We start from the raw sequence: 19,962 nt of genomic DNA, 5'->3' as shown, positions 1-19,962 counted from the left end.
CATAAAGTGGCATATGCCCGTCTCCATGCTTCTGTGTTAAAATCATAGCCGCAAATTGTTGAGCCTAGTTAGGCTGAAGTTGGCCTGATTATGGGTGAGGAGGAGAGGAAGAACTGGTCAGCTGCCTTTCGTGATGTGACTGTATTAGCCCAACGACCATTCCCTTCCATATGTTTCCCTTGAGCGCAATGTTATGTGTGATAAAATGCCCAATATGTTTGTCCTAAGGCATGCTACTGCAGGCTTTGTTGTCCTTGCCCCTCAACTCACCTCTCCCCTTAGGTCTCTCCCCTTCTCCTTTCCCCCCGCCCAAAGGTCCTTCCTCACGTATGCTGGTGGTTGCCCAACAGAGGTTGTAACCATTGTCTACTGCTCCTCAGAAGAGTGAGCTGTTGTCCAACAAATTCTTCTCTCAGAGGTCTAGGAGCTGCCATTGTAGCTAGAAGGGGCAACAGACCACGGGCAAGTGAATGGGTTCAAAGGAACTGCCAGGAGCTTCCCCTGCCCCTCAGAAGCAGTGGGAGCTTTCTAAATTGAGGGAAGAGATCTGGCAGCATTCCTCATCCCTGCTGGTCTTCCTCTCTTCCCTCTGGTGCCCCTTGCTGCTTCTCACCTCCCTTTGTCGAAAAAATGAGGAATTGGAGCTTGACTCTTTCCCCTGAGTAATTTCAGCTTCTGCAAGGCCTCCTGGACTGCTAGTACCGGTGGAGTGGGATTTACACCTGGGCTTGATATTACTCATGAGGGCTGAACCTTGTTAGGGTTACTTGGCTTGTAAACTCTTTGAGGCAGGATTGTCTTTCTGTTCTGTGTTTGTATGGCACGTTGTACAACGGGGCCCTGCTCTGTGATTGGGGCCCCATGGTGTTATCACAATACAAATAAATAATAATAATAGGTCTGGAGTTTGGTTTGGATACACAGTTTGACTGATTATCGCAAGCTTATCCCTACCTCTTGGTCCTACAAAAAATATTCTGGAGATCTCATGAGGATGTGGTTTCTTGGGCAATTTCTGGTGGGTTCCTCCTTCCCTCTGGGCCAGAAGTAAAATTTTAAAAACACCTGATTTGCAGTATTTGGGCACTTCCTGTTCTGGTCCTGGCAGAAGTGCAGAAGCAGCACAAATGAAATAACAGGGAGAAAGTTAACCAAACTGTTCTGTATCCCAGAAATAGCTGGGACCAGGCTGGGGTTGGCTTTTGGGTGAAGGTCAACAAGAATTCAGATTCTCTCTGCACCAGTTTGCTCACTTCTACATGTTACTTGTTTACCCAAACGGGAAGATGTATGGTGGAGGGTAAAGTAATGAGTGATTAAAGCTAGAAGGTTCCTGAATGATAGTTCTGTCTTAGTCACTAATTCAACATGGGCCAAGTCCTCTTGCCCCTATGTGCCTCAGTCAACATGGCTAATTCTGAGTCAGACACTGGGCCAAAATCTGTAATCTTATTGGCTGAAAATATATGAGAACAGTGTTTCAGAAGTGGCCACTGAAGATGGATGCCCAACTCAAGATGCTTTGCCCCCAACTTTTAGAGGTCATGAGTGCCCCTAGTTCCCATTGACTTCAATTGGAGGGCGCTCAGCACTTCTGAAAACCAGACCCCCTTAGAAACCCCAAATCAGTGACCATTTATATGTTTTGGCCCATCTACGTACTTAGATGGCTCCCATAGGTAAGTCTGCCTATATTCACAGGGATAAAAAATAATGGATGTTGTGTGTTTGTGATCATAAGGTAATAAAAAGGATTAACAGCTCCTTCAGAGACTTTTTCTTTAATTTATTTTTTATCCAAAGCTGCAAAACTTAAATAAATTATTTTAGGATTTGAACGGAAACTGATAAGCCAGAGAAGATGGGAGGGGGGAGGCCATACAGAGGTTGACACAGTCTATGAAATTATACACTTGCTGTGAAAACATTTGTGTGTCCATGTCAGAGTCTGAGAGAGAGAGATGCTGAGATAGCATGTGTGTGCATTTGATATAATGCGGCAGGGTTGCCTAATCCTTTGGCGACTATTTCCAGTGCAAGGAAATAGGATATTTTCAAGGAGCGGAGAGAGCATGCTATTTCAGGATTAAACCCAAAAAAGTCCATAGGGTAAAACTGGCAATGTGACTAAGTACCCATCTCGTAGTTTGTTTTGTTTTTCAATTCTGAAGGCTTTAATTTCATGTCGCTCCAATCCTTGTTAAAAGGATACAACATCTGGAAGCCTGTATATGTGTGTGTGTGTCTCGCTGAGTGTTCAGTATTCCCTGTGTTCGTTAACCAGCTGAACATTCTAAATTAGGGTTGTGACTGGAACCATGAGAAGTTGGGAAGAAAGCCACCTGAGGAGCAAAGCCTAATGTTTATTTTTTTAAAGCTCATCAAAGTTTACCTATCTTGTGAACCAAACAAACCTCATCAATTTAATTGAGATGTTAAAAGGAGACAGAAAGCAAATGCAGGGAAGGCGGAGGAAGAAGGTTGTAGAGGGAAAAAGTACAAGAAGGAGGAGGTAAGACGATGAAGAAGGAGAAAGCAAGAAAGAAAGAAAGAAAGAAGAGGGAGGAAAGGTCTATGAACCTTTGTTGCTGTTGTGTCTGCTGCTTTCTTGGTGCTGATAGCATACTCACTGAAGAATAGTGCATTGTACTTGTCTAACAGGTCCCTCTGCCCCGGAGAGATTTGGTACCTCTCATTCATTCATTTGTACCATTCATTGCTGGACATCATGCCTCTCTGATGTCCCCCCCCCACTACTACATCTATTTACCTGCCAGATTTGCGGACTATAATTCCAGCCCACAGCTTGGACACAACATCCATGAGTGAAATTCACTGTGATATGAGATAGACATGATGAAATAGCAACAGCAAATGGATTCGATGTGCTGTCTGCCCACCAATGTCATCAGATAAGGCACCGAGCCCAACTACTGACACTGAAGTTAGAACACCGCAGGGCCTCTCTCATTGAGCTTTGCTTCACAATCCTGAACCTCCCGACCCGGTGGGAGGAAAACTTCTGATGGTGATAAGTCTGGGCACTACTACTCCTTCTTGTGATTGTTTTTCATTTTCTTTGCTATATTCATTTTGTTAAAGATTGAGGTGGTTTTGTTCCAGTCTAGTAAGTAGCCTATGGCCACGAGCCGGGGAGAAGAGATTTCACACAGATAAAAAACACAGCAGAAGAAAATATGTGAAAAATTGCAATGACAAGGTTTCTGCTGGTAGCTTGCGATGTAGAGAAATGAAGTCCCAGGCCAATGTGCCTTGGCAGAAAAAAGGGGGAAAAAAAAGTGAGAGTGTTGGAAATGCTCCGTAAGGCAGGCAAGCAAAGAACAGGGTGAGAACCAGCTACAGCAGATTATTCAACAGAAGCAAACCCAAAGATCCAGGTTATCAGGCAGTTGTTCGTCAGTAGAATTCTGGTATGGCCTTTCCTCCATCCCCCTCCAGACTTCTAACCCAGAGAACCAGCCAAATGCCAATCAGAAAGGTGGTTACCACCTAGCCAGGGAAGTCTGCAACTTCCAGGCTGTTTAGCTTTCTAGGCCCACCAGGAATAGGGTCCTGCAAAAATGTGTTTTTATAAGCATTTCTGTGAGGGGCTCTTGTTCTTTCCTCTGCACCTGGAAATGATCTATGTACTTTCTCTGTGAGCGTAGTACAATCTAAACGATGCCTTCCCTGTACTCATGTGTGTTGTACTGTATTATAACTCGAGCTCAGAGAACTGTCTTTATATTTAAAATGCTCAGACTCACATATCTCAAGGCAGTGCAGTCCTGCTTTGCCAAACTCTAGTTAAATTAAGGTCAGTTAGGTCCCCTAGGATTGCACCAATAAAGCTCCACTCCTACAGAGTGCCACTTCTGTGGGAGATACCTAGCCGTTTGGGATGGGGATTGAAACCTCATTCATGCTGGATCTCTTGTGGCAGTCCCATTTCCCAAACCCCTTTGTTCACTGTACATCTCAATGCGGGGCCTTATCCATACACACATTCTAGATGTCTGCAGTCACGCTCCTTTCTCGCTCGCATCCCTTCTGGCCAGGAGAATGATACATCCACCCATCACCTACATTTTAAAAGTAGTTCTTCCAATTTATTTAGAAACTACCTCCCCAAAGCTTGGCATGTTATCATCACTCTTGTTTAGTAGTGCTGCCACCTAGGGATCAACCGGGCACAGGGCCCCGTTGTGCTAGGAGCTGTACAAACTCAGAGTAGTCGATGGCGCCTGCCCCAGACAGCTTACAGCCTAATAGATCACATCCCTTCTTGGGTATGTACATTTAGTGCTGGTGAAAAGTGAGGAGTGCAGAGGCCTAGATCTGTCTATCTACCCACACCACAGTGACAGGTCCACATTACCCCAGCTGCACTACTCATATCCCCTTTGTAGGTAAGGGTGGAGTTGCAGCTTTTTACTGAGACTATCAACCAGCAGTCGTAACACTGGCTTGAGGGAGAGGGGCCAACCCATGACACAAGGGCTAACCAACAGCCATCCAATGGTAGCAGCTCTTGCTTGCTTTTGACTGTAGATTGGCTTTGAACTAGCAAGCTGGAAGTTGAAGGGTGCAGAGCCCATTACCAAACAACTGAGCTAACCAGCCTGCATATACCAGGCCTCCTTAATGGGCAGTGAGGAACATCCTCTCCATGATGTAGTGTATTTCTTATCCCCACAAGAACTACCCACAAAACCACCCCTTCCTTGGCCATAGGCATCGCACATCTCAGGCCCCAAGAACAATTTACTGAAGTTGTGTGGCTCTGTTTGGCTACTAGAAAGAGGCTGCCATGTTGATGAATTATTTAAGTCCCAGCAGCACCCAATTATGCAAATCCGATTATCTGTTTAGGGAAGCTTTGCTGGAACAGCTTGTAGTTGTAATACTTTATTTCCACTGAAAACAGGGAAATTTAGTTAAAAGAGGTTTCCGAATCCTCAGCGTTCGTCTCCCTGAGCTGAATATGGCTGCATCAGTTCCATGAGAGTCTGGAAGGTGTGTTGGTATTCTTTACCAGTAATACCTTTATCTCCTTTCCTACACACAGAAGCAGAGGCAGGCTGGGGGCTGCCGGTTTGTAAGTTGGCAGTGTGATATATCTGAGCTGATGCGGGTGGAGGTGACAAACGCATCACCTAACAGAGAGGGAGCGAGGCCAATCGCAGTTCCACGGCACGGACAACTTGGTCTTCTATGAGTGCAGGATTATGCAACTCTTAGAGATCCCTTATCGTCATGCGTTCATATGAATGGAGTTTAAATGATACTCTGGATCACTTGGAGACTGGGTGAGATGAGGTATTTTTAGGGTGAAATAAATCAGTGAATTAGGAGAGCAAAGAGATGCTTTTATTAAATATCTGTCTTTACTTTCACCTTTGCATGAGTACATTCCAATATCTATCCTGCATCTAGATAGAGGAATGTACTCACGGAAAGATTAAAGCCTTGGTGATTCAAGATGCTTAATTTTAGCGTGTGCTGTAAGCAGTGATGAGCTGCCAAAATCTTAACAACGGGTTCCCTCTTCACCCCACAAGGGGGTCGTTGCCCACCCCCGCCCCCCGGGACTCCTGCCCCATCCAACTCCCCCACGTTCCTTGACACCCCCCCAGGACCCCTGCCCCATCCACCCCCCTCCCCTGTCCCCTGACTGCCACCAGAACCGGGTAGGAGGGTCTCGTGGGCCACTGTAGTGGGTGCCCACCCCACCCCTAAGAGCCAGAGGCACCTGCCGGGGGGCGAGGTGTGGAGTCCTGGAGGTGCTTACCTGGGGCAGCTCCCAGGAAGCATCTGGCAGGTCCCTCTGGCTCCTAGGGGCGGGGGAGCGGCTGCTCCCCCACTGATCACATCAAAAACGGTGCCTTAGGTGCCGACTCCCTGGGTGCTCCGGGGCTGGAGCACCCACGTGGAAAATTTGGTGGGTGCAGAGCCCCCACCAGCAGCTCCCCGCCACGTGCCCGGTCCCAGATCACCTCACCTCACCTCCGCTCCGCCTCCTCCCTTGAACCGCCCCGCTCTGCTTCTCCGCGCCCGCCTCCCGCTGGCTTCCTGCGAATCAGCTGTTCGGCGGGAAGCAGGGGAGGACTGAGAAGCAGGCCGCGGCTTCCCGCTCAGGTCAAGGGTGGCGGAGGTGAGCTGGGGCGGGGAGTGGTTCCCCTGCACACCCCCCTCCCCGGTTATCTGCCCCCCTCCCCCAACTCACCACCACTTCCCTGGGCCTGAGCTGGAAGCCGCTGCCTGCTTCTCAGCCTGCCCCAGCTTCATAGAATCATAGAATCATAGAATCTCAGGGTTGGAAGGGACCCCAGAAGGTCATCTAGTCCAACCCCCTGCTCAAAGCAGGACCAATTCCCAGTTAAATCATCCCAGCCAGGGCTTTGTCAAGCCTGACCTTAAAAACCTCTAAGGAAGGAGATTCTACCACCTCCCTAGGTAACGCATTCCAGTGTTTCACCACCCTCTTAGTGAAAAAGTTTTTCCTAATATCCAATCTAAACCTTCCCCACTGCAACTTGAGACCATTACTCCTCGTTCTGTCATCTGCTACCATTGAGAACAGTCTAGATCCATCCTCTTTGGAACCCCCTTTCAGGTAGTTGAAAGCAGCTATCAAATCCCCCCTCATTCTTCTCTTCTGTAGGCTAAACAATCCCAGCTCCCTCAGCCTCTCCTCATAACTCATGTGTTCCAGTCCCCTAATCATTTTTGTTGCCCTTCGCTGGACTCTCTCCAATTTATCCACATCCTTCTTGAAGTGTGGGGCCCAAAACTGGACACAGTACTCCAGATGAGGCCTCACCAATGTCGAATAGAGGGGAACGATCACGTCCCTCGATCTGCTCGCTATGCCTCTACTTATACATCCCAAAATGCCATTGGCCTTCTTGGCAACAAGGGCACACTGCTGACTCATATCCAGCTTCTCATCCACTGTCACCCCTAGGTCCTTTTCCGCAGAACTGCTGCCTAGCCATTCGGTCCCTAGTCTGTAGCTGTGCATTGGGTTCTTCCGTCCTAAGTGCAGGACCCTGCACTTATCCTTATTGAACCTCATCAGATTTCTTTTGGCCCAATCCTCCAATTTGTCTAGGTCTTTCTGTATCCTATCCCTCCCCTCCAGCGTATCTACCACTCCTCCCAGTTTAGTATCATCCGCAAATTTGCTGAGAGTGCAATCCACACCATCCTCCAGATCATTTATGAAGATATTGAACAAAACCAGCCCCAGGACCGACCCTTGGGGTACTCCACTTGATACCGGCTGCCAACTAGATATGGAGCCATTGATCACTACCCGTTGAGCCCGACAATCTAGCCAGCTTTCTACCCACCTTGTAGTGCATTCATCCAGCCCATATTTCCTTAACTTGCTGACAAGAATACTGTGGGAGACCGTGTCAAAAGCTTTGCTAAAGTCAAGAAACAATACATCCACTGCTTTCCCTTCATCCACAGAACCAGTAATCTCATCATAAAAGGCAATTAGATTAGTCAGGCATGACCTTCCCTTGGTGAATCCATGCTGGCTGTTCCTGATCACTTTCCTCTCATGCAAGTGCTTCAGGATTGATTCTTTGAGGACCTGCTCCATGATTTTTCCAGGGACTGAAGTGAGGCTGACTGGCCTGTAGTTCCCAGGATCCTCCTTCTTCCCTTTTTTAAAGATTGATTCGCGGGAAGCGGGGGGGGGGGGGGGTGCAGAGAAGCAGAGCAGGGCGGTGCGTTCGGGGAGGAGGCGGAGGCGGAGTGGAGGTAAGCTGGGACCGGGCACGCAGTGGGGAGCTGCTGGTGGGTGCTCTGCACCCACCAAATTTTCCCCGGGGGTGCTCCAGGGTTGGAGCACCCGTGGAGTTGGCGCCTAAGGCGCCACTTTTTGCCAGTTAAATTTAGAAGCCCTTTTAGAACCAACGAGTTCTAAAAGGGCTTCTAAATTTAACAACCGGTTCTAGTGAACCGGTGCGAACCGGCTCCAGCTCACCACTGACTATAAGGCTCTGCAGAATTGGAGCCTACAGGTGAGATATTCCAAAACACCTAAGGGAGTTGGGCACCCGTCTCCCACTGAAAGTCAATGGGAATTAGAGGCCTAATCCAAAGTCCATTGAAATCAAAGGAGAGACTCCCACTGACTTCAGTGGGACTGGCATCAGGCCCTATGTGCCTAAGTACCAGACTCCTTAGTGGCACAGCATCTAGATGAGACTCCGATAGTCCTGCAGGATATCTTCACAGCATGGGTTACCGGGATGCTCTTGGACATGCAGGTGTGGGTGGCTGTCTGAAATCAGGTTTGTGACCACAATTTTATAGGTGCCTCTATTCTTTTCAAAAAAGAGAGATGGCACCAGAAATCTTCTTAGCTGTCGCCAGCGCTTTCTGAGCACATTCTCCTAAAAAACCTGTAGGGCAGTGCGGACAGCAGGTGGCGCTCTCTCTCTCAGCTCCTCTCCTGTGAGCCCGCACAACTATTTCGTAGGCCCCAGTGCTCACATAGAAAGGGACTGTGGTTAGGTTAGCTCAGGCAAGAGCTTTGTTACGTTAGCTGCCACTCAGGGCTGGTAGCTCTCGAAAGCTCGTGCTCAAATAAATTTGTTTGTCTCTAAGGTGCCACAAGGACTCCTTTTCTTTTTGCGGTTACAGACTAACACGGCTGCTACTCTGAAATCAGGGCCCTTACTGAGCCATAATCACTGTTATTTTGCTAATGTTGGGTACATGGCATACACAGCCCTTTCCATCCATTTCCTCTCTATGTGCTTGGATAATGATTTTACAACCCCAGTTGGGAGGTGGGGTGGGGACAGAAGAAGGGATTTATTGTTTCTGAGCTTCTAAAAGCAGACATTTCAGTCAGAAAAAAATGATGAATTAAACATGTAGCAAAGGGACAGAGATAGCAGCAGATACATGAAATAGGAAACCTTAAATAACTTGCCTTGTATCAGAGAGGCTGAGCACCTAGCCGGGGCCTGCTGTTAAGCAGCACATGGAGAACACTCCTTGTTCCTCTGTAATTAGAGGCTCTGTTAATGACTGTGTAAATCCGTTCCTCCTGCCTCGGGAGAGTCTTGCTTGAACAGAGGGAGGGGTGTTTCATTTCAAAGGGCAGAGAAAGAAATGCACTTGCTGTGAATGGCTCCGTCTTGTCAATTTAATCAAGAACTTGCAGGAACTTCATTTACAATTGTAGTCCCATCCAACTGGCAGAGAGAAAGGGAAGAAAACAGGTATGTCCATCCCAAGCCCATTCCACTGGCCATGCAGCCAGCACATCCTACTTCCCTTGAAGTCAAAGGGAGATTTTCCATCCATTTCAGTGACTGCAGGAACTGGGCTTCTACTCTCCCCCAGCCCTGCGTATCTCAATCTGTGATAACATTTTCAGTCTCTAGAATCCCACATACCTGTTGCTAGATGCTCCGGGATGAAAGCTGCAGCTGCCATTTCCTCGCTGTGTTCATCCTTTTCAGAGCTGGTTGAATTGATCATTGTGAAGTGAGCTGATCAACATTTTTCAGATAAAAAGCTGGTTTTTAATGAAAAAAACAACAACACACTGCACCCCAGATTTTTTTCTAAAATGAATTTTTTGAAATGTTTATTTCCTCCCCCCGCCCCACACAAAAAAATTGGAGATATTTTGAAATGGAAAAAAAAATGCTGGACTTTTTTTATCAAAAATATTTTCAAAATATTTATTGATTTTTTTTGTTTACCCCAAAATGGGTTTCCTATAAATATTCTGCTTAACATATTTCACAGACCAGTTTATAAAAATGGAAACCAGTTCTATGTTGGACCTTTCCGAATGAAAAACATTTGGATTATTTTGTGAAAAACTTGTTTTTCATTTTTTAACCAGCTTTAATTGCAGAACAAATAGTATTGGACAAATTTACACAGGAATATAGCCAGACTGGATCAGACTTAAGGTCCCTGTAGCCCTGTATCCTGTCTACGACCATGCTTCAGAGGTAGGTGTAAGAACCCTGCAACTGGCTGATGTGGGCCAATCTGCCCTCTATGTTAAGTTTCATCCTGATGTTTAATAGAGAGTGGCTTAAGCCCTGTAGCATGAGGTTAAATTTCTCTTCCAAATTTTTCTTAGTACTAACGATTATTACTCTGAATATTCCTGTTATCCGTATAAATGTCCAGTCTTGCTAGCTTTTTGGCCTTGATGACTTCCTGTGGCAATGAGTTCCACAGTCTAATCTGCCATCTTTTAATTCCATTGAATATCACTTTGTTCTGCTGTTCTGAGGTAGGGGGAACAAAAGCTCCTGATTTACTTTCTTTAGATCATTATTTTATCATGTCCCTTTTATTTTTTTTTTCTTTCTAAAGTAAGCAGTCTCAATCTTTCAAGCTCTCTTCATACAGGAATTTTTCCAGGCCCCTACTGATTCTTATTACCATGCTCTGAATCCCCACTTATTCTGCCATATTTTTTGTGGGATGGGATGACCAGTGCTGCACACAGTATTCCAGATGGGGCTGCACCATTATAATATTTTACGTATTATGCTCCATCCAATTTCTTCTTCATTCTGACATCCTGCTTGGTTTTTTATCTACCGCTGCACATTGAGCCGAAGTCTTCACTGAGCTGACTACATTTTAGCCCTTTCATCTGTAAATAGTTCACACACAGGCTTTGCATGTTATGAATTTATCTGTTCTCCATAACCACTACAGCGTTTGTGTGAGCAAATGACAGCTTGCGCTGTGTTCTCTTCAACTATTAGCTATTTGTTATTCATGGTAGGCAATTGGTTACCCAAGTCACATGGTGTAGTTTCAGCTTCTTGATTGGATTACTGCAGCTTTTCCAACCAGGAGAATAAGAAATGGCAAATAGCGAACAGGAAATGATAAATTAAACATAAAACCCTGTTGTTTATGCGCAAACACAGCTTGCTTGGATGTGACTTTTACACAAAGAACAGCTATTGCACTAGTGTGCCAAACGTGGCTGAACCACAGGGCCATACAGAATTCAGGTGGATACTCTCAAATACTGCTTTTGCTGCATTCTCCAGCTCTAATCCCTTTTCAAATGTATTTACTTGAGAGCTTCAGGCAGCCTCTTCCATGTGCTTGAGTCAGAAATCGCTGTGGAATGAGACTCAATGCTACACACAGGGGGTTGCTGAGAATGGTAAGCCTCAGGTTTTAACAAGGAGCCTCAGTGGTTCAAATTCATGGCTGGTGTTATTGGAGACTACTTTGTTGATTGCTGTTCACAGCCCACAGATGCCAATCCCAGAAGAGATGATGACTCAGTTCTTCATTGTGAGGCAGGTCAGATGAGTACCATAAGGTACCCCGGGGGGGTGGGGGGGGGCTGCTTTTGGCTAATAGATGAAGCAACGAGGACCCATCTGTTCTTAATCCCTATTCATAAGAAATGGGCTATGGAGATCACCTCAGTGTAGTTGACCAAGATTTTCTCCTCCCATCATTCCCGAGGCTGGCATGGGCTGAGCATGGCTCTCACATGACACACTCTGTCAATGCATGAAGCAAAATTAAAGGGCTCCTGAGTGGGCCATATCCTTCCTTCTTTGGCTAGGTGGTGGGAGGGTAAGTACAGGAGAGGAAAAGAGAAGGAAGAGGGAGGTCAAAATACATGGTGCTACAAGATGCTGCATTAGTGAACAATTTTAACGAGCAAGATAAATGCTGCCAAACAGGGCTAGCCTTACCACGAGGTGAACTGAGGCAGCCGCCACAGGTGCCAGACCTGGCGGGGGTGGGGCGCCACTAGGACCCAAAGTGTACAAAATTGTGTCTGCTGCTGGTGCATCTGTATTCTCTCTGCTCTAGATGCACAGAGATGGGGTAGTGCTGTGCTGGAGGAAGGAGGGAACAAGAGACAGAACAGGCAGCCGTCACCTTCAGCCCCCAACTAAAACCTCTCCAGCGCATCATCAAAGATTTACAACCTATCCTGAAAAATGATCCCTCACTCTCACAGATCTTGGGAGACAGACCAGGCCTCGCTTACAGACAGCCCCCCAACCTGAAGCAAATACTCACCAGCAACCACACACCACACAACAAAAACACTAACTCAGGAACCTACCCTTGCAACAAAGCGCGTTGCCAACTGTGCCCACATATCTATTCAGGGGACACCATCACAGGGCCTAATCACATCAGCCACACTATCAGAGGCTCGTTCACCTGCACATCTACCAATGTGATATATGCCATCATGTGCCAGCAATGCCCCTCTGCCATGTACATTGGCTAAACTGGACAGTCTCTACGCAAAAGAATAAATGGACACAAATCTAACATCAAGAATCATAACATTCAAAAACTGGTAGGAGAACACTTCAACCTCTCTGGCCACTCAGTAAAAGACTTAAAGGGTGGCAATTTTGCAACAGACAAGCTTCAAAAACAGGCTCCTATGAGAAACTGCTGAGCTTGAATTAATATGCAAACTAGATACCATTAACTTGGGTTTGAATAGAGACGGGGAGTGGCTGGGTCATTACACATATTGAATCTATTTCCCTAAAGTTAAGTATCCTCACACTTTCTTGTCAACTGTCTAAATGGGCTATCTTGATTATCACTACAAAAGTTTTTTTCTCCTGCTGAAAATAGCTCATCTTAACTAATTAGCCTCTCACAGTTTGTATGGCAACTACCAACTTATCTGTATGTATATATGTATATATATATATCTTACTATATGTTTCATTCTGTGCATCTGATGAAGTGGGCTGTAGCCCATGAAAGCTTGTGCTCTAATAAATTTGTTAGTCTCTAAGGTGCCACAAGTACTCCTGTTCTTTTTCCTTACAATTGTGGAGCTGATGGCTGAGTTTGATTCCAGGAGCATCTAAGAAGAAATGTACACCCACCACTACCTTGGAAAAACAATTCAAAATGAGATCATACAGTTACTGGCAACAAAAGTCAAACAGAAGATTGTGGCAGATCTGAAGTCAGCAAGATATTACTCTGTTATTCTGGACTGCACCCCTGACATCAGCCATACGGAACAAATGACTTTAATGGTGCGTTTTGTAACAACAACAGAACATAGTGAAAATGTCCCTGCAATGGTGACTGTCAGAGAGCATTTTCTAGAGTTTATTGACATTGATGATACTACAGGAGCTGGTATGACAAATGTGCTTCTTAAAAAGCTGGAAGATACGGGAATTGCGATAGCTGACATGAGAGGTCAGGGCTATGATAATGGTGCCAACATGAGAGGAAAGAACAGAGGATTGCTGACACGGATCTGAGAATTAAACCCTCAAGCTTTTTTTTGTCGTGAAATCTAGTGAGCACGCTGCGCTGGGTGGCAGTCAAATTATAGTGGCTTGAAGGAACACTGGAGCATCTCTAGAAGACCCCACAATGAAGGGATAGCAGACTGAAATTCTGTGTGTGGAATAAGGAAATGTTATTTACTCCTTTTCATAAAAACACAGACTAAGGGTCACCAAATGAAATTAATAGGCAGCAGGTTTAAAACAAAAAAAAAGGAAGTATTTTTTCACACAATGCACAGTCAACCTGTGGAACTCTTTGCCAGAGGATGTTGTGAAGGCCAAGACTATAACAGGGTTCAAAAAAGAACTAGATACATTCATGGAGGGTAGGTCCATCAATGGCTATTAGTCAGGATGGGTAGGGATGGTGTCCCTAGCCTCTGTTGTGATTACTTGTTCTGTTCATTCCCTCTGGGGTAACTGGCATTGGGCATTGTCAGAAGACAGGATACTGGGCTGGATGGACCTTTGGTCTGACCCAATATGGCCGTTCTTATGTGTGCAAGGAATGTGAGGTGGCCAATGCTGCTTCACTGCTCAAACATTGGAGGGTAAAAGAACAACTCATGTTGGAGACAGAGGTCGGGGAAAACAAACAAAACTAGACAGAGGTGGTGAAGACATGCAGGAAAAAGACAAAGGGAGCAAAACAGTGGAATGAATTAATGATAATCCGTGGGGTTAGGGAGAATGAGAGAGGCTTTCAAAATTCAGAATATGTAGCTGTCAGGGGTTGGTGGGAGGAGTAACAGAGACAATGCAGACCCATTAATAAACTAGGAAGGGGATGAAATGAATGATGCCTGAGTTATAGATAATATGGCCAAGATATTGAACTCTTCTTTAAAAGCCTGCCTGTAACAAGAAAAATAAAATAAAATAGGATGGACCATTAGGAAGACCTTATCCAGATAGCTATTGATGAGGGGCAGATAAGAGGTTACTTAAAGTGAATACAGTGGAATTCTGTTTGACTGATCACCACTTGTACTGATCCTTGAGCTCTCTGGATCAAATCTTACTTCCAAAAGCCAGTTCCCGTTTGAGTTGATGTGTTTGCCTCTTGCTTAGTGAGACTTCTGGTCATAAGGATTAGACTGAGAAATTATTTCTCAAATTTTCTTTGATGTGTTCAAAGCTAAAGAAGAAACTTGAGCTGTTGAGAGCCAATAAATCTCTGTGACAACTTATGGGAGTGCTAGCCGGAGCCAGGTATAATTTCATTTACCTCTGTTGGCATTTAAATGCCCAGCAGAACTCACTTAATCCTTCTGCGGTGCACATTTGGGTCTGTGATTTAGAAAGCTCACTGTTTCATAGATTTGCATGTGGTGAGCATTTGGTTTTAATGGTCGTCACCCACTGAAGTCAATGAGAGTCTCTCCATTAAATGTAATGGAAGTTTAGACCCAGCTGCCTAAAGGGATAATGATTTAAAAACTGTTTCCACTATATAAAGAGATCAGCAGGTCTGTATGACATGCAGCCCAGCACCTTAATGGAACTTGTTCATGAACTCAGTAAAAACCAGCAATGATTTCTGAAAATTCATAGAGAGTTGGAGAGAAGTAGGAAAAATTATGTCTCTTATTGTCTTCAGCAGAGTCACTCCTGATTTACACCACAGTAAATGAGAGCAGAATTAGGTCCCAAATTTGGTACTGATCTAAAAGAGATCCTGGCAATCACCAGCCAGTAAATCTAACTTTCATTCCTCATAACGGGCAGTAGAACAGGAGTCTATTCCCAACTCTGCCTCTGACCTGCCATGTGGGCTGGGGCATGTCCCTTAGGGCCAGATGTTTAAAGGTATTTAAGGTGTCTAATGGAAGTTAGGTGCTAGGTGCTTTTGAGAATCCAGTTATGTGCCTGTCTCAGTTCCTTTAAAATCTAACCCTCTCTCCTCTCCCTCCACCCCACTTTGTCTATTGAGATTATAAACTCTTAAGGTCATGGAGTGTCTCTTACAGTGAGTCTGTGCAGCATCTAACATGGATGGCTCCCTTATCTGAGCGGAGGACACTAGGTGCTACTGTCATACAAACAGCAATAGTAAAATAATAAAGCAAATGTTGTAAGATAGTATCTGTAAGCACCTAGGAGATAATGGAACCCATGAGCAATACAGGGCATAGGCTTATACAGACTAAATCAGGGATAATGACTTTTTTTGGGGTAGAAATAGAAAATTCATGGGTTAAGGAATATAATTTTTCTAGACTTTAGTAAACCATTTGATATAGTGCCTCAGAAGCTAGCTCTTGAAAACATAATTAATATTGACATGGATGGAAACTGCCAGAACACCCATAAACAACCAAAAGTAAAGATAAATGACAGCACTGTCCACTGTCGAGCCAAAGGGCTCGGTGTCAGGACCAGTTTTATTCCATATCTGCGTTAATGATCTGGAGGATGGAGTAAATACCGTGTTAATCACATCTGCAGACAATACCGTAATGAGGGGTCTTGCAAAACACCAAGAACAGAGAAATAATACAAAAGCGCCTAAGAAGATTAGAAATATGGGACAATACAAAGCAAAATGAGGTACAGCCCAGATATATGTGGCTTGCTTTTCCTCTCACTTACACTGGCATAAATCAGGAATCACTCTAATGAAGTTATGCAGGGTAAAACTCGTGTAAGGCCCCCCAGCCAAGAAAAACACTTAAGCACATGCTTAACTTTGAGCTCAATGGGACCCTGAACTTATTTCATGTTAAGGACACACTTAAGGTGTTTTACTGGATTGAGTCTAAGTAACGGGAGAGTTAGGGACATGCAGTACTTCTGGGGGGGAAATAATCTGAAATACCAATATTTAATGGAAGGGAGAGAGCAGGAAAGCAGAGATACAAAAGACACTCAATCGTGATAGCGGATGCAAAATTGGATAGAAATGTGCAAATGTACAGAGGGGAAAAATGGCTATGAGATTTTGGATGAGATTTCCGCAGAGTACCATTTTCCCTCTTCTTCCTCTTATTCTCTACTGTTTTCTTCCCCCTTCTCCGTATCTTTTCCCTTGTTCCCACTGCTTAGATCCTCTTGAATGTGGCTAATGAAAATGTTATGATACTCCAGTTTCGTGGCAGTGAAATCAGTGATGTTAAATCAGCTCCGAACTGGTGTTTCCAAGGGCAGAATAAGCCCCGTTATTCATATGTAACATGGGGAATAGGTTCCTCTGAACCCGGAGGAGGCTACATTATTGTGTATGCCTCACTATTAGCTTGATATAATGCAGCTGAGAAAGGAGGGACGTTGCCCCATGGCCCTGGGAGGCGAGAGCTCTTTCCTATGGTGACACCACACCTGGAATATTTTGTGTTATAGTTTTGGCAAGTCAACGTTACGACTCTATGAAATCCAGAAACAGTTGAAGGCCAGAAAGGACCATCAGATCATCTAATCTGGCCTCTTGTATATCATGGGCCACTACACCACCCTCATGGGGAAAGTGTGGCCAGCTCTGAGCATGGAGTGATGTTACACTACCCCAACTGGGAGGCACTGTAAATCTCTCCTGTCTCAGCAAGAAATTATTATTCCCCACCCCTGCACTACCTCAGTTCTCTGGCTGCTGAGTAGTGGGGTGGTGTCAAAGTTCTGCCCCTTTCCTGCATCTTCCCTATGCCTAGTGCCCAAACCCCACCCACGTGCTCTCAAAGAGCTGGTGCAGAGCTCCACTTCTTCCTGGGCATGCTCAAACCTTAGGTCTGGGAAGCCTACCTAAGGGTGTAAAGGGAGGTTCTTACTCCTCCTACTCCCATGGGGTCATGTCGCCTGAGTCATAATCCAGCTCTAGACGGTTCAGAAAAAATATTATGGCTCATGGAGCACATCAGGCCCATGTCCTGAACGTTGGAACCTACTGACGTTATTCATGAAGTCAGGGAAAATTCATCATGAGCGAGGTTGGCAGAATCTGACCGTCAAGTATTAAGACATTTCCTAAAATTGGTATAAAATACTGAGTTATGTATTAAATAACACTGTCTGTGATTTGTAAGCAACATTTATCTACCTTGTCCCTACCCAGCACATCTGAGAGATATTTCGTAGTCTTCTTTATAACGGCGATACTAGAGATACAAAAGGCATGAAGAGAAAAGTTGTATGATAGCAATACAAAAGAGACCTGATTATTAATAAAATGCTGTCAGATTAACTAACAGTAAAGCAAAGCCTATCTAGGAAGTGCTTGAAAGATAATTCTTCATTCCAAAATGGTATTTTAGAGTTATGAAGTAATAAAAATTGCTTTAAACTTTCCATGAGATTAAAACTGCTGTTAAAAAAATCTCTGCTAAAAACTCAAGTTTAAAGTAAGTACTAAATAATAGACATTAATGTTGAAACCATACTATGGGTTTATTACATTTTAAAGAGAGGAACCACTCTACATTTTCAAGAGGCAAATGGCATCTGATATCACACTTCATCTCCTCCATGCAGCTAAACAGCCTCTAGAAATGTGCTGATTTTAAATGCCAGTCAGGGTCTGATTTATAGCTCAGTGAAGTCAATGGATTTTTTCCCATTGCCTTCAATGGGCTTTGGACTGGGTCCTTCATGCCCAGAGCATGCAGTGTATTTACATTTTCCTGGCAATGGGGTCCAGACAAGTGACTATCTTTACAACTTCAGAGTCATAGAAGTCCAAGCAATTCCAAAGAGCTAATTCAATTACAAATGGACTCCTGACAAGGTTTTCCTGACATGAAGAAGAGCTCTATATAGCTCAAAAGCTTGTCTCCCTCACCAGCAGAAGTTGGTCCAATAAAAGATATTACCTCACCCACTTTGTCTTAGGTTGTCCTCACATCTTTATATTGTACTATGTAGGACACCTAAGGATGAAACCAAAAAATGTCAACAAATCAGAGGGAAGTCAGAGAAAAGAAATGCAAATGGCTTAAGGGACTTATTTATGAAGAAAAACTGAGGCCAAAGCTTTCAAATTTTGGATTTCTCACTGATGTTAAGCTCTCACATAGCAGTGCCCACGAGCAATGCTCTCTACTATCTCTGGTTGGCTAGGAAACTACGTCCCATCCTGGCAGATGAAGACCTGGCCTCAGTTGTTCATGCCTTTATCATCTCTCGGCTGGACTATAGCAACGTGATATACCTTGGCATGAAACTTTCAGTGCTTCGGAGACCCCAATTAGTACAGAACACTGCAGTGTGTTTCCTTAGTAACAGAAACTACAGTGAGAATAACACACCTGTCTTCCAATCACTACATTTGCTTTCCTTCAAATATTGAATCAGCTTCAAGGTCTTGGTTCTGATCTTGAAGGTGCTCAGTAGCCTGTGGACTGAAACCTCAGCACCATGCACCCCAAGGACAAGGTACATTTCTTTGACTTCTCTTCTCTAACATATATAACATTCAGTGTTTTAAGTTGCTTGGCCCTCTGAAGTACTCCACATGCCTGGAAATCAGTCCATTTTAATGAGTTGCCTGCGTGCCTGTTTAGGTGCACAACTTTAGTCATCTACATTTGAAAATTGTAGCTAATATGTTCACTGTTGCTTGATTAAACAACTGAGGGGGCTAAGACAACTGTCAACAAGAATTTAGAAGGTGTAAAATGGAAAGCATAACAGGATCCTGGTCCATGATGAGCGCTCCAAGGAGCAACCCTAATACAAATGTTAATAATAACAAACATCAAAGAGGAAGAATTCTTTGGGGGGAAAAAGTAGGGGGAAGGGGAAAGGGATGGTCTAAATAACTATAATTAAGAACAGTGGATGGTAATTGAGCAAAGAAAAAAAACCCGAAGGTAATCTCAAACCATTTCTTCCTCCCACTCACCAATTTTCCTCTGTAAAAGAGTTTCCTGGGGGAAATGAAGCTCCATCATTTAAATCATTTAGGAAACTAGACTGGACAAAGTATTGAAAGGAGCAACCTCACCATGGAGAGAAGATGGACAAAATGACCTGAGGAGAGTTGTTCCAAAAAAAGATGGAGAAAATCACCATTTTTAAAAATCCCCTCCCCTGCTTTTGTAAGATATTTCAGTTTTTGAAATTACGACTTTTTGACTAGCTCTATTGTTGGCCAAAAAAAAATTGAACATTTATTGACAAAGACATTTTTCCTGATTTTTTTCTGTACATGTTTCAAAATTTTGATGTTCCAAATCTGGAAAAAAAAAATCGATCAGCTGTAGACCTGAGTGAGCTTTGTGAGCTCAAATATCAATAACACTAAGAAAAAGATATTTCTCTATTTAGCTGCCTCAGGCCACAAGGGTATTAATAGTTTTTAAAGAACCTCCGAATAATACTACAGTATGAAAGGTAGAGCAATAAATACATGGATCCGTAGGTGGTTTAAGCTCACATATCGGCATTCAGTTCAATGGCACTATGCCAGTTTACTCCCACTGAGGATCCAGCTCACAATGTCTGAAGGTTTAGTCCTGCATCCTTACTTCAAAAGGAGTTTTGCCTGAGTAAGGACTGCAGGGTGAAGGTTTAGGCAATGCTGGAGTCAGCGATTATTTGACATAGCTGTGTTAAGACAACTTTATCAGCTGGGGCCCAGAAAAAGGAAGTAGACTACTTCTGTTCTTGCTGGCAGTTCTGTAATAGAATTCAGTGTATTTTTCTGCTC

The sequence above is a fragment of the Lepidochelys kempii genome, chromosome 16, assembly GCF_965140265.1.
Source record: "Lepidochelys kempii isolate rLepKem1 chromosome 16, rLepKem1.hap2, whole genome shotgun sequence".
NCBI lineage: Eukaryota > Metazoa > Chordata > Testudines > Cheloniidae > Lepidochelys > Lepidochelys kempii.
This window is presented reverse-complemented; position numbering follows the sequence as displayed.